This window comes from Lactuca virosa, chromosome 4 (assembly GCF_052849685.1).
Source record: "Lactuca virosa cultivar CGN04683 chromosome 4, Lactuca_virosa_CGN04683_v6, whole genome shotgun sequence".
NCBI lineage: Eukaryota > Viridiplantae > Streptophyta > Magnoliopsida > Asterales > Asteraceae > Lactuca > Lactuca virosa.
The window spans coordinates 412,877,835-412,892,702 of record NC_136429.1 but is presented as its reverse complement, the minus strand read 5'-3'; positions in this window follow the sequence as shown (position 1 = coordinate 412,892,702).

Below are 14,868 nucleotides of genomic sequence, written 5' to 3'. Positions count from 1 at the left end.
TTACAAAATAAAGAATATTCTCATTAACCAAGTTTCATGTGGAACGAAACTTGGAATCATGCAAGTTGTATAGTATGATGAATGAGAACTTTCAGCTTTAGAAAATTAAGACTAATTCCTTGTTCACATGTGTATGTGAGTCAAGTGAAGGACTAAGGATCCGGGTACATAGTCTTGTGCACTAGTCAAGTCCGCCACAAAAGATTGATAAGACTATTCGTCATGATTTACAAAGGTTTAGTAAATATGGTTATACTTACAAGTTAAGTATAATTCTGAAACATTGGAAAAAGCTTCGATGTAAGACAGAACGAATGAGAAGAATCAAATTAGGCAGAAAGATAAAAGTTTCTCAAATCTGAAAAGATGGGAGAGTACTTTAGTATCATGTTGTGTGATCATCTTAATGATTAAGAAACAATATCACAATTGGTCCTCTAAGGACATCTTAGTTCATTCCTATGGCTAAGAAGAGAAACCAAGAATTGCTGAAATGGTTGAATCAAGAAGATGAGTCATACTTCGTTCCAAAACAAGTCTTAGAGTCATACTTCAAGACTGTAAGTTGAGTGACATATCTTAAAGAAAAGTTTATAACACTTGTCAAATGTAAGAGTAAAAGTGTCCCACTCTTGTACATTTGGTAAGTTGTGATGTTTTGGATAAAAAAGACCAACTAAGGCTAATTATGTGAAGTGTTTTTCCTGATAAAGAATCCGCACTATCTCTTGAATACTTGGCAAGTGAGTCTTATATGTCAAGAGGACAGTGGGAGTCTTAAAGATCTTGGAAAAGGCTTCTAGATCTAATCAAGAAGGAAAGAAACCTATAGTTTATCATTAGCCCACGACTTGAGGTTTATGACCTATCATGTTGACATATTCTTATTTTTGTGCCCATTCCAATTAAAGTTGGCTTTGCATATGAGTTATGAGAGTTCTCAATTGGTTGCATAACAACTTGGAAGCAATGGCAGGCCCCTGAGCTGCCAGGTGGCAAGAAGTTAAGACTGCACAAGTTCAATCCATAAGAGTTTGAATTTGTCACTAACCTTGTCTTGTGATTATGGTTTTGACAAATTCACATGGATAAGAACACATACACCATAAAATATAAGTGTCATAAGGTTTCTCTCTGATTCATGAAAATGATGGTGAGGAAACACTTTCACTAAGTAGATTTTAAGTAGATAACAGTTGTGATATTTGCATTCTCAAAGTCGTTAGTGGAGCGTGTGTGGTTAACCGGCACACTAACATGGACTTGTGAGAAATGGCAAAGGTCTAAACAATTGAGACTATGATTACGGCATCCCTTGTCATAGTTTTGAAAGTGTTTAGACACACATATGTGCTACCTAAGGAAAGGTGTATGATTTTGATAAGGTTTTATCAAAAGCATCTCGTATCAGAAATGTGAACTTTGGTAAGAAGGTCAATAAAGTATTGATTTCTAGAAGTCCAGCTGATTTCTGAGTACATGTCGAAGCTAGTGGGAGCATAAGTATTATGCTAATAATCATCATGCAAGTGGGAGCATGATAATTATGATAAGTGTTGCAAGTTAGCAATGTTAATTATAGAAAAAAAAGGTTTCAATTGGGAAAAGTTGTTTTGCTATAATTAAGGGAGAGGAAATTATACTTCACTTCAATTCTAAAAGCTTAGATTGAGGTTTTAATCATATGTAGTCAAGGATATATATATATATATATATATATATATATATATATATATATATATGAATTTCATGTTGGAATGGCTCAACATAAGGAAATTCTATATATGGGTCCATTATTTGCGTTCTAAAATTCGATTATGATTACGGCATCCCTCTTCATAATCCGAATTATGAGAACTTGGAAAATAGAAATAGAAATATTATAGAAAAAGACTGGTCTAGTATCAGGTCTTTATGAATCGTGTCCCATATGCTTCGAATATAGGATCGATTGCATGTACTATAATATTCATATGTTCTAAATTTTTCCAAATGCCCAGAGCATTAAGAAGGGAAAAGTACTAGAACTAGATATGACTAATTTGATTAAGCAATTGTTGAGGACAATCTAAGGTTTACCAAAGATTGGTTGCTCAGGGACAGTTGAAAGTATAGTGTTAATTTTGGAAGGACCATATTGACATATTCTAAAAAGAGGCAACTCTTGTTCAGGAGTAATAGTCAAAAGGGAATATGGAAATGTTCCCAAAGGTGGAAGCTGTTGTTGAATCATGAAAGTGACCCTCTTGAACTTTGCTACCGCAGCCACTTCAGCACCCGTAGTCAGTCTTTTCATCAGCAACCGCAACCGCAACCGGACTCTTGCTACCGCAGTCAACTTAGCTACATTACTTCATTTGTCTTTATTGTAATACACTCTATTATCCAGTATGCCTTGCATGGCTACGTATAGAGATGTAATCTAGTGCATTTCTGAGTTTCTATAAATAGAGACTTATTCTCTTGTATCCAATACGGATAATTTATGCTTCTATTCTAAATACATTTCTCTGAAGTTATCTTCTCTATTTCTCTATCTTTCTACTCTTCACTTCTTACTTGTAACTGGAACATAACTGATTATAACCTCTCTTCGGAGCAAGTCTTTGAGACTTAATCACCAAGTTTGATCTACCTTATTAACTCGATTTGAATGCATTCCTTGTTATGAATCAACTTGTGTGTTTTCTTGATATAACAATTGTCGTCATTTCTATTTCTTTACATTTCTGCAACTAACTCTCTAACTATTTAACTCTAACTTATTAATATTATTGTTGAGCTTTCAGATCCTTTGAGATTAACTATTCCGCAATATACTTGTTCTAACGTTTTGTTCAAGTGTATCTCTAAGTTTTTCTCTCAACAGCTGTTCATTAAATCTGTGTAAGCTTAGGAAACTTAATGCAAAAGAATGTTCAAAGCAATGAACTTTGAATATGAGACTTTGTTTCCATGGAATTGATCTCCATTGGAATACTCTGTAATGTCTGTTGACAAGTCTTTGTGACTTTGTGCATAATCATTACAAGAGGACCACTGCATATAAGTCTAGAATCTAACAGATTTAAGTAAATGCCAGGAATCTGGGATTCGTGCATTTGCAGTATGGATTTGAGATTGTGAAATGAGAATCATTGGAAGTATGTTCAATCAATCTATTTCACCGAGTAAAGATCATAGACAAACTTAGTGTGCATACTTGATGTATTGCATAACTAATGTTTAGACAAACATAGTGTGCATACTTGGTGTATGGCATGACTAGTGTTTAGAAAACATAGTGTACATGCTCGGGGCATGGGACAACTATTGTTTTAATTCAAGAATAAAGTTGATAGTTTGAAACAGTATACAATGAATAATGTGCAATAAATATGGTGATAAATAAGAGGTGTTTTTATTTATATTCATAAGTTCTGAGACCATAGGTGATTCGATTATTCTTGTGTTTCACTTTACATGTTTTGACTTCCAGAATAACTAAGTCGCTCTTCCTGAATAACTAAGTTATTCAAACCATCCACAGTCGGTCATATGTTGGAAGTAGATATGAATCAAGACTGTCATGGGTTGGATTGTAGAGGTCTAAGATGTTGGACAAAGTGGTACTACAACACTCATGAGTGCTCATAAGTTCTGAGTATTGGATTCAACCCACGCTCACTGGTATCACTTCATGGAATTTTATCTCGAGTGATCGTGAGACGGTAATATCATATAAGTCTTCAAACCTAGAGATATGACTTGTTGCCTATGAATTGGTTATATATTGATCGTACGAAAACGTTGGTAACCCGATGTTATAAAACGTGCCTTTGTGTATGATTCAACAAGTAGTAGAACAAGCATATGAGTCGAAGTTTATATGTGCCTTTACATTTCCGCAACTAACTCTCTAACTATTTAACTCTAACTTATTAATATTATTGTTGAGCTTTCAGATCCTTTGAGATTAACTATTCCGCAATATACTTGTTCTAACGTTTTGTTCAAGTGTATCTCTAAGTTTTTCTCTCAACAATTGGTATCAGAGCCATAGTGGTTGCTTTTTGAAAACGGAACTCTGATTTTTCAAAAGGCTTTCTATACCACTTAAGCTCATCTCTAAAAAAAACAACTTCAAAATGGCTCAATCGTTATCTCTGAATATTTCCAACAGTGTTGGTGGTTCTAACCGAGCCCCAATACTGGTAGCAAATGAATATCATCACTGGTCACAAAGAATGGAAAGGTACTTGAGAAGACTTGGTAGAGATGTATGGCGATCCGTAGAAGAAGGACCACATGTCCCAATACTTACACCTGTTCAAACTGACGGCGCTACAACCAGATTAGGAGGAGGTCAACCAGTCATGAGCCGTCCCACCAAGGATGATCTCGATAAAATGGAAAATGATGTTGTTGCTTTTTATGAAATCTCCTGTGGAGTTGCTCCTGACAACTTCGATATTATCATAAATTGCAAATAAGCAAAAGAGATCTGGGAAGTTCTCAAGAATTTGTACGAAGGCTCAGAACAAGCACAAGACAAGAATCTTACTACCGCACTCAATGAGTTCAACAACTTCAAAGCTCATACTGGTGAAAGTTTGGAAGACTCCTTCAAAAGGTTCAACCTGATAGTCACCAAGTTATCCAATGCGGGCACCATCCGCAGTAACCATGAAACCAATCTTCAGTTTCTTAATGGTTTGGGAAGACATTGGACTACGGCTAAGATGATAGTCCAAGGCGATAGAAAGATTCACTCTCTGTCACTCTACAAGCTCTATGGAGAGCTGCAAGCACAAGAATCCACCGTACTCAAGGATTGTGCTGACTTTAGAGGACCACTTGCTCTCATAGCACAAACTCCACCGCAATCACCTTACTCTTCCTCGTATGACACTCCACCACAGTTATACGAAGCTGATTTAGAGTATGATGATGAAGAAGAATTTCAGAAGGCTATTGCTCTGGTTAGCCAACAGTTCAACCGTCTACCACCTCCTTCCTTCCGCAAGAATCAGCAGTTCAACAAACCTCCATTCAACCGTAACTTCGGTTCCCAGAATAACCACTCTCGATATCCCAAAAGTTCTCATCCACCACCGCAATCTCAAAATAATCAACCAAAGGAGGTACCGCAGTCTCCTTAAACCACTGACTCCGGTACTCCCTCAGAAGACAAGACTGATGTTGTAATTTGTCACAAATGCAACAAAGAGAATCACTTTGCAAGAGATTGTAAGGCCAATGTAGTAAAAGACCGAGCCTTCTACCTTAGAATGGCTCAAGAACTGGAAGACAAAGAAAAGGCAAGGGCATACGTGGCCCATGTCAAAAGAGACCATCAAGTTTGGTCATCCGGAGACGAAGATGAAGCCATCAGCAATGTCAAAGGAAAAGGGAAAATCTGCATGCTGGCCACACGGATGATGATGGGTCTACAACGCTGAACAAGAACTACTGCTACATGGAAAAAGATGGAACTCTAAGCATCGTCGAACAGGTAAAACTCATGATCCAAACTCTAAATTATAGCATGCATGACTGTCAACCCTACATAGATGATCTTAATGACACGTGTGCTGCCGTCCTTTCAGATTATAACAAAGCCTTAGATGAAAAGAACATTGCGTCCCAAGAGATGTTCCACATAAGAGGACGACTAGATAACAAAAGACTCAAGATGGCTATGTTAGAGAAGGACCTAGAGTTAGAAAAAGATGCAAGAATGTTAAGTGAAACCCAATTAGAGATAGCTTTGAATCAGAGAGATTTAGCTCAGAGTGAAATTGTACGCTTAAATCTCTTAATTGAAAAATTGTTTAATGAAAGTGAAGCTATTGAAAATTTGGTGAACAATGGAACCGTGGACAATACATACAATTGGGGTTGGTCAAATGGATATCCTACCGCAATGGATTCCTCACCCCGGTTCAACAAAGACAGACTGTATGTCCCTCCGGACCGAGAATTTCATTTCCCTATCAATGACAAAACCTTTCCCGAAGATATCAAAACTCACTTCGGTAGACTGCATAGTCTAAGCAATAACTGTGTCATTGAGGAAATAGTGCTTGAGGTTTCGGGTTACACATGTGATCTAATTCCTATCTGTGGCACCGTTTATCCAAATTCTCAAACATCATCCGTAGTTGATGAAGAAATCGTGGTTGAAGGTCACACATGTGATCTAATTCCACCTCTGTCCTCAGACCGCAGTTCATCACACTGCAGTCAAAAATCTCACAAAAGTCCCACCGCAGTCTCAACTCAGACTTACTCTGCAGTAGTTAAAACATCACTACCGCAGTCCTCAGCAAAAGGAATTGTGACTCTTCAGGCGATTCATCATGAATTACCTATAGAGAACTTTGAAGTGGGACAATGCTCTCAGATCCCAGAATCTTCAAGTTCGGATGAATCAAGCCCACGTTTTCAAAATTATCCTAAGAATTCCAGGAAACCGCAGTTGAACATAATGACTGCGGTTCACCAAAATCCTTGGCCAAAAAGGCCTTCAAAGAGGAAATTAGATCTCGAGGCACAAACAGACAAAGTTTTTCAAAAAATAAGAAGCATGTCAGAATTCCTAAGTCCAAGAGTCCAGAAAAATTTGTTTTCTCACACTATATGTCAAAAAACTCTCCTATCAAGAAAACAAACAAAAAGGAAAGTCCAGCTTCAAAAGTCACTCCTGCTTCCTCTGTCAAAACAAAAAGGGGTGTTCAGTCTTTTCAAAACAATGGTTTTCAGGTCTATTCCTCAAATGATCCTAAATGGAAAGGTATTTTACCCACACCAACACTTTTAAAGTCACGTCAAAATTTCAACAAATGGAAGGGTATTCTACCAACTCCACCAAAAGGAACTCAGAAATCTACATGTGCAAAATCTTTTCAAAAATGTACTTTTTCGAAATCCAACAACACTCATGTCAGGAATTACCCACCTCGGACCGGTAACAAGTCCAATTCATCCTTTAAACCACTGACCAAACATAATGTCAGAACAAAAAACAAAACCTCCTTTTGTAAATGTCAGTTCAGTTGTCAGAAGAATTTATCTTATGTCAAATCCAATCAGAGTCAGAAACCTAGTACTTTTTCCAAAACTCACAACACTCCAGATCTGATCAAACACCCAAGACTAGGACTAGAAGTTGACAAGAGACCTGTCCCTGCAACCTCGGTCCATGCATCATTCAGAAACACATCAGTTGCCTCATGCTCCAAACTAGTTTGGATGCCTAAACTAACCGTGTAATTCTCAGGCTTTGTGCAAGGAGGAACAAGAAGATGGGTGGTTAATTGACAGTGCCTGCTCTTTGCACATGATCGGAAGGTTAGAGTACCTTCGGGATTTCAGGCCAATATGCAATGGTGGAAATGTCACATTCGGCAACAATGCGAATGGTGTCATCCGCGGTTACGGTGTTCTCACTACGGGGAACTTCTCCATTCAGAAGGTTGCTTATGTAGAAAGCCTCAAACACAATCTCATCAGTGTTGGCCAACTATATAAAGCAGGACATCGTGTTGAATTTGATGATCAATTTTGTTACGTAATGACAAGTGACAGGAACACATGCCTGATCAAATCCCGATCCGAAGGTACCATGTACCCCTTAGATGTCTCTCTGATCATTGGCAGACCGCAGTTATGTTTCCTATCCAAAGTTGTATCAGAAGTCAGCTGGATATGGCACCGCAAGCTAGCTCATCTCAACTTCAGGTACATAAACAACTTGGTCACAGGAGAACTAGTCCGAGGTCTCCCTATTCTCAAATTCAGCAACGATACTCTCTGTCCGGCTTGTGAATGTGGTAAACAATCCAAAGCAAGTCACCCTCTGATAATGGACTCTTCTATTTCTGAACCTCTGGAGCTATTGCACATTGATCTCTGCGGTCCATCAACCGTAGTCAGTCTCCATCACAAGAAATACATACTAGTTATTGTTGATGACTATACACGCTTCACATGGGTCTTCTTTCTCAGACTCAAATCAGAGACACCGCAGATTTTCATCAACTTCATCAAAGAAATCGAACTTCAGATCAAGCTTCCAGTTAGACGCATCCGCAGTGATAATGGCACTGAGTTCACTAATCATCTTCTCAACAGTTTCTTGGTGTCAAAGGGCATCACTCACAACTTCTCAGCCCCATATACACCGCAACAAAATGGAGTAGTTGAAAGAAGGAACCGCACTCTAGTAGAAGCAGCCAGATCCATGCTTAACTTCGCCCATCTTCCTCTCTACTTCTGGGCTGAAGCTGTAGCAACCGCATGCTTTGTCCAAAACCGAAGCATTGTGTGCAAACGCCTCAATAAAACACCATATGAGGGCCTTAACAACCGCAAGCCAAATGTTCGCTTCTTTCATATCTTTGGTTGTAGATGTTTCGTGATCAACAACCGCGATCAGCTTAACAAATTTGCACCGAAGTCTGATGAAGGCATATTCCTTGGTTATTCCACTAACAAGGTTGCTTATCGAGTGCTCATCAGGCGTACAAGGCTGATCATTGAAAGCTTCGATGTGAAATTTGATGATTCTCACATCCGCAACGCCCCTCCATCCACTGAAACCACTGCAATCATGGAGAGTGACATTCCTGCTTCTTCAGGACCCTTGAATCTAGTTGAAGTCAATTATGATGATCTTTTCGATCCTGTTGAAACGGCGAAACTATCCGAGGTTCTTGTGTCACCCGCAGCTCAACAACAACACGCTGATGTCTCTGGACCATCTCTATCTGAAGTAGCATCTCTCAATACTTTCACCTCTCCGGTTGAGGGGGAAAGCTCTACTCCGGATCAAGCAACAACCGTCGAGGTTCCAGTACCTGATGTTGTTCAAAGTCCCACCCACAGAGAAGCAATACCATCAAACGTATCTTCGGATTCGGATGATGAAATCATAGAAAACATTGACACCAGCACCGATCCAAGGATTATCACTCTCCCATCCGCAGTCCAGGGGGAACCTTCTCAGGTTCCAGAGGAACTTCCATCAGCAATCCAGGGGGAACCTCTCCCAACCATTCAAGAAAACTCCACTCTCGTTCCAACAAACCAAGATGACTCAGCAGGATGTTCTCAAATCCAGGGGGAACTGCCATCCCCCACCGCAGCTTCTTCTGATATTCAAGATATTCCCTCTACCGCAGCTGCTGATCATCTGCAGCCCCATCTACATGTATGGACGAAGGACCACCCACCAGGTCAAATCATCGGCAACCCATCCGCAGGCATCCAAACTCGATCTTCCCAGGACCTATCTGACCACTGCCACTACGCAACATTCATGTCCTCGGTAGAGCCTAGAACGATCAAAGAAGCATTGCTTGAACCTGACTGGATAGCTGCAATGCAAGAAGAACTAGAAGAATTTCAAAGGAACAAAGTTTGGCAGCTCATTCCAAAGCCACGTGGTCACTCCATTGTTGGCACTAGATGGGTGTTCAAAAACAAGCTGGATGAATCTGGTGCGGTAGTCAGAAACAAGGCAAGGCTAGTTGCAAAGGGGTATAGTCAACTTGAAGGCATTGACTACGATGAAACGTATTCTCTGGTAGCACGCATGGAAGCTATCCGGATCTTCCTTGCATACGCAGCCCACAAGAACGTCAAGGTACACCAAATGGACGTTAAGAGTGCCTTTCTCAATGGGGAACTAAAAGAAGAGGTCTATCTTCAGCAACCTCCAGGGTTTGAAAACGTTAAATTCCCAGACCACTGCTACAAGCTTGAAAAAGCAGTCTACGGTCTGAAGCAAGCCCCAAGAGCATGGTATGAGACTCTTTCTGAATTTCTCGTCTCATCCGGGTACAAGAGAGGAGTGATTGACCCCACGTTATTTAGAAAAGCTAATGGTGACCACCTTATGCTTGTACAAATATATGTGGATGATATCATCTTCGGTTCGACTGATCAAGGCATGGTGGATGAATTTGCTAAGCTCATGACCAACAAGTTCAAAATGAGCATGAATAGAGAGATCAATTTCTTTATAGGACTTCAAGTGAAACAAATTCCGCAAGGGATATTCATTCATCAAGAGAAATACACCACTGAACTTTTAAAGAAATATTCCATGGACAACTGTTCTTCTGCTAAGGTCCCCATGGCCTTCGGTTATAAGATCTCTGCTGATCCCGCAGGCGAATCTGTGGATCACAAGACTTATCGAGGTATCATTGGTTCTTTGATGTACCTCACCGCAAGCAGGCCATACATTGTTTTTGCAACTGGTGTATGTGCAAGATATCAGGCGGACCCAAAAGTGTCACATATGACCGCAGCCAAACAGATACTACGGTACCTGAAAGGAAGCAAATATCTTGGTCTATGGTACCCTGCAGGCAATGACTTTAGCCTGCAAGCTTTCACATATGCGGATCATGCCGGATGCAGATTAGACCGCAAAAGTACTTCAGGAGGATGTCAATTTTTGGGTGGAAGACTTGTCAGCTGGTCTTTAAGAAAACAAAGCTGTGTTCCTCTTTCTACTGCAGAAGCTGAGTATGTGGCCGCAGCCAGTTGTTGCTCTCAAGTCCTTTGGATGAAAACTCAACTAATGGACTACGGGTATAGAATGCTGCGGATACCGATCTATTGTGACTCAGAAAGTGCTATTGCTATCTCTCACAATCCAATTCAGCACTCCAAGACTAAACATATTGAACTACGGTATCACTTCATCAAAGACCACATCTTAAAAGGTAACATTGAACTCATCTTTGTCCCTTCTCATGAAGAGATTACTGATGTGTTCACAAAAGCGCTCGATTCCACAAAGCTTAACACCTTCCTGCAAATGTTAGGAATGATGAATCCAGACTCGTAATTCTTATTGAGTTGTTAGCTACCGCAGACCATCCTTGGTCTCCGTTGCGATTCTAATTAAGAGTTATCTATGATAGATGGTTATGGTACCGCAGTCTAGGTACCGCAACCATATATTATACTTATCTCTCATGGGTCTTTATTGTCTATTATTACTAATCTTTGTATAAGTGTTTCTCCTCAGTTCCTCACTGCAGTCTTTTCCTTGTCCATCCGCGATGATTTTCCAACCGCAATGAAATTTCCATCCGCGATGACTTTCCAACCACAATGAAATTTCCATCCGCGATGACTTTTCAACCGCAATGAAATTTCCATCCGCAATGACTTTCCAACCGCAATGAAATTTCCATCCGCGATGACGTTTCCAACCGCAATGCAGCTTCCATCCGCGATCACGTTACTCATTTCTCAACTGTTTCATCAACTCCTAAATCTTTTGTGTGCTATTTAATGATCCTTCATTAAATAAAACATTAAATATAAAAAAAAAACATTCCCTTAGAAACTGTCTCATTCTCTTTATGCATAATCCTTGTGTCAGACCTATTTTAGGGATGATGACAAAAAGAACGTTTTCCCATAAACTCATCCTTAATTTGTCCTTTCCTCTCCCTAATACGTCCCATCCGTTATAACTTCCTCTCCCATCACCCCCACGATTACCTGACACATCGATTGAGGCCTGACTTTTCATTAAATGCAAACCCCTTTTAGTAAATCTCCCAAATCTTTTTTAAACCGTTTTAATTATTTGTGGATGAGATTTAACCCTAAATTCAAAGATTCCCCCCAAATACCAAACGACGTTTTTACCCTATCTTTATCTTTTACCTAGGGTTAAAATCTTTCAACCCTTTGTAAACCCATCTTCTTCCCCAAATTCACTTCACGCTTTCTGAACATCGATCATTCCCTCTCTCTAAAAAAAAACTTCAAGAACTCTGTTTTTCTACTTCTTCTCTCAAGCTCTCAAAAATGGTGAAATCAGGTGCATCAAATAAGCAATCTAAGGCTTCAGGCTCAGTAAACCCCACTGGATCAGACACTCCAACAATCGCATCAAGCAACTTTCGAGCAGTGTTTGAAGATCATCCCTCATACAATGCTCCAACCAAGCTCATGATCAAATTTCTGAAGAACCATCCCCTATTTGGTCCATTTGATGCATTCACAGATGTTGTTCCAGTTTCAACTCTCTTGAGGTGTGCCTTTTCTGCTTATCGCCCACTAGAAAACCCCCAAGAAGTTCACCTCAACCTCATTAACGATTCTTTGGTCATCTTGTCCAAAGAAAAGTTCTTATATGCCATTAATCTTCTGGTTCATCCATCCATCAAGATGTTCTCACCTTCAATGGCGGACGTTACATCTGCACTCTATCAAATGGGGTATCAAAAACCAATCAGAGGGATTGGTGAGTTCAAGAAGAACCAGCTACCTGCAGTTTGGCAGTTCGTATGCCACTTTGTCATCCGCTGTCTATCTGGCAGAACCGGAGGCATTGACAACATGGGATTAAAGCTTTTGGAATTAGTATGGAGCATATTCACCGGACATGACGTTAACTATGGGCAGATCCTTTGGGACGATTTTCTTCAGTACATTCCAAAGGAGAGCCCAAAGGAGAACCCAACAGAGCTCACATTTGTTCGATTCTGGTCTCTCTGCATATCAGACCTACATGTGTACGCTGGACTAGATATGGGTAGTGACATCAATTTCTTTGTCACTAAGGATCTCAAAAGGTACAATCCCTCTTCCAATCAATATGTTTTTGGACCAATCCACAGACTCCCTACTCACATTCTTTCAACCCTTGGTCTTGAGACTGCTGATGTCTCAGACCACATTGAGGCTACGGAAGGTATTGCCCCATACCCTCCTACCCCGCCTCTTCCTCAAATATCCGTAATTATAAACCCTGAGGGTACCGCAGTCCCCTCTGCCACTACACTATCCAATCTTTCTCAAAGAAGAAAGCAGTTGGCAACCAAGAAGCAGAGAACCCCAAAGAAAAACGCTCCCAAACCAACCGCACCCACGAAGAAACGAAAAACCAAACCTACCTCAATTCCATCTAGCAGTGATTCTGATGAGGATAGGCAACAGATTGCTATCCTCAAGAAAAGAAAAACCGATTCCCCTAGCCAAATGCGTGACCGGACCTATGCTGAAGCCTCTCAAAAGGCTCCAGTAGTCCTTGGGGTGGCCGCAGACCCATTCAACACCACCATCATTTTCCAGTCAGACTCAGAAACTGAGTCTGATTCACAACATCGTGGAGACTCCCCCCAGTTCACTCCCAAGGGGATGATACTGGTGCACGCCCTAAGGTCTCCAGGGCTTCCCGACTGCATTTCTTTTCACCCGAGGAGTTGAGCTCCATCCTTTTGAACGTCACCCATACACTACAAACACCTTCCCACCCGCAGGGCACTTCTTCCGCCCATGCCAGAACTGAGCCGAGGCCACACTTGACCACGGGTCAAGGAGACCGAGGAAGCTCAGGAAATCCTACTCTGCTTACATCCTTTACAGGTGGTTTAGGCACGGTGAGCACAAATATGCTAGGATCCGTGGACCCGAAGGACACTTCGGTGCGTTTTTCAGGATTTGACGGAGAAGATTCAAATGATTCTTGGTTACGGTACACACCAGTAACCGAGTAAGATAAAAAGAAATATGCTACATTCAGAAGGGCATTCCAAGCCCGCAAGGAACAACAGATCAAGCAGCAGCAGCAAAAGGAGCAGTAAATCCAGCTCGTGGCTAAGTATTGGGCAAATGCCATCAGCAATGCCAGTACCGTAGCCACCATTCAAAAGGTTCAAGCTTGGATGGATGAGATGGCTGAAACAATTTTAAAAGTTCAAGCTTCAGGTGCAGCCACAGGTACCTCCAACGTCCCTCCTACTCCAACTCCCAATCCAATTCCCATTCCAACAGTCCGTGAATCCCAAGACGAAGGTACTGCAGTCGAAGTCAGTTCTGCACCCACCTTTGGTCTTGATGATGAAGATATCCAATAGGTCAACAAGCCCAGCCCCTCAGATGATGACTTAATGATGTTTGATGAGGAAGAGGAGTCCAGCGGTTCCCACCATTCAACTTCCAAGCCTAAAGAAAAGAAGAAAAAGAAGAAGAATGCGGTCTCTAGAAAAGAGTTCCTAAGCCTACAAGCCAAAGTTGATCAGATTTTGGCTGCGGCCAAGCCCACTCAACCGCAACCTGAAGATACTCCAGGACCGCAGTCCCTGATCGAACGTATTGAACGTCTGGAAACAAGGGAACGCATGGCTGCTAAAAGAATCTCTCTCAAAGTAGAGATGGGAATCCGGTCCCTTGACAACAACCGCAAGGCGGACCACAAGGAATTTATGGCTGCAGCGGAACGCCTCATCTCTGAGGTGACCGCAATCAAAACGGATCTCCAAGCGGCCATCGCGGATCAAGCCTCTCAGTCTAAGAAATTGATAGATGAGACTCATACTGCTTATGAGTCCACTATCTCTGTTCTTCAAGCCACAATTAACAGACTGCAGAAATCCCTGTCCTCCAACTTCCATGGTCCAGAGATCCTCCAGCTCACAAAGGAAATCCACAAGCTGCTCTTCAGCTCCTCCACACCTAACAATCAACAATTGGCAGAAGCTCTAAAAGCTCAATTCCAAGAAGTCTGTGCCAAGGTTGATGGACTTAAGCAATGGCTTGAGGAAGCTCCTCCGTTGCATCCCTCAAGAGGGGGAAGTAAAGAAGAAGAAGAAGAAGAGGAAGTCCATCACTCTGAATCCATTTCTCAACATGAGAGTCCCCCCATCACCACAAAAAAAATTCCCACACCGCAGCCTTCACCGCAACCATCTCAACATACTCCATCTCCTCACACTTCACCTCGAAAGGATTTCACTCCCAACAAGCCAGAAACTCCTCCCCACTTCAAAAACCTTGCGGAGAACATGTCATCTCCAAGCTCAACAGACTCTCCTGCCACCGCACAAAGAAAACACGACTGGAAGGCAGCCA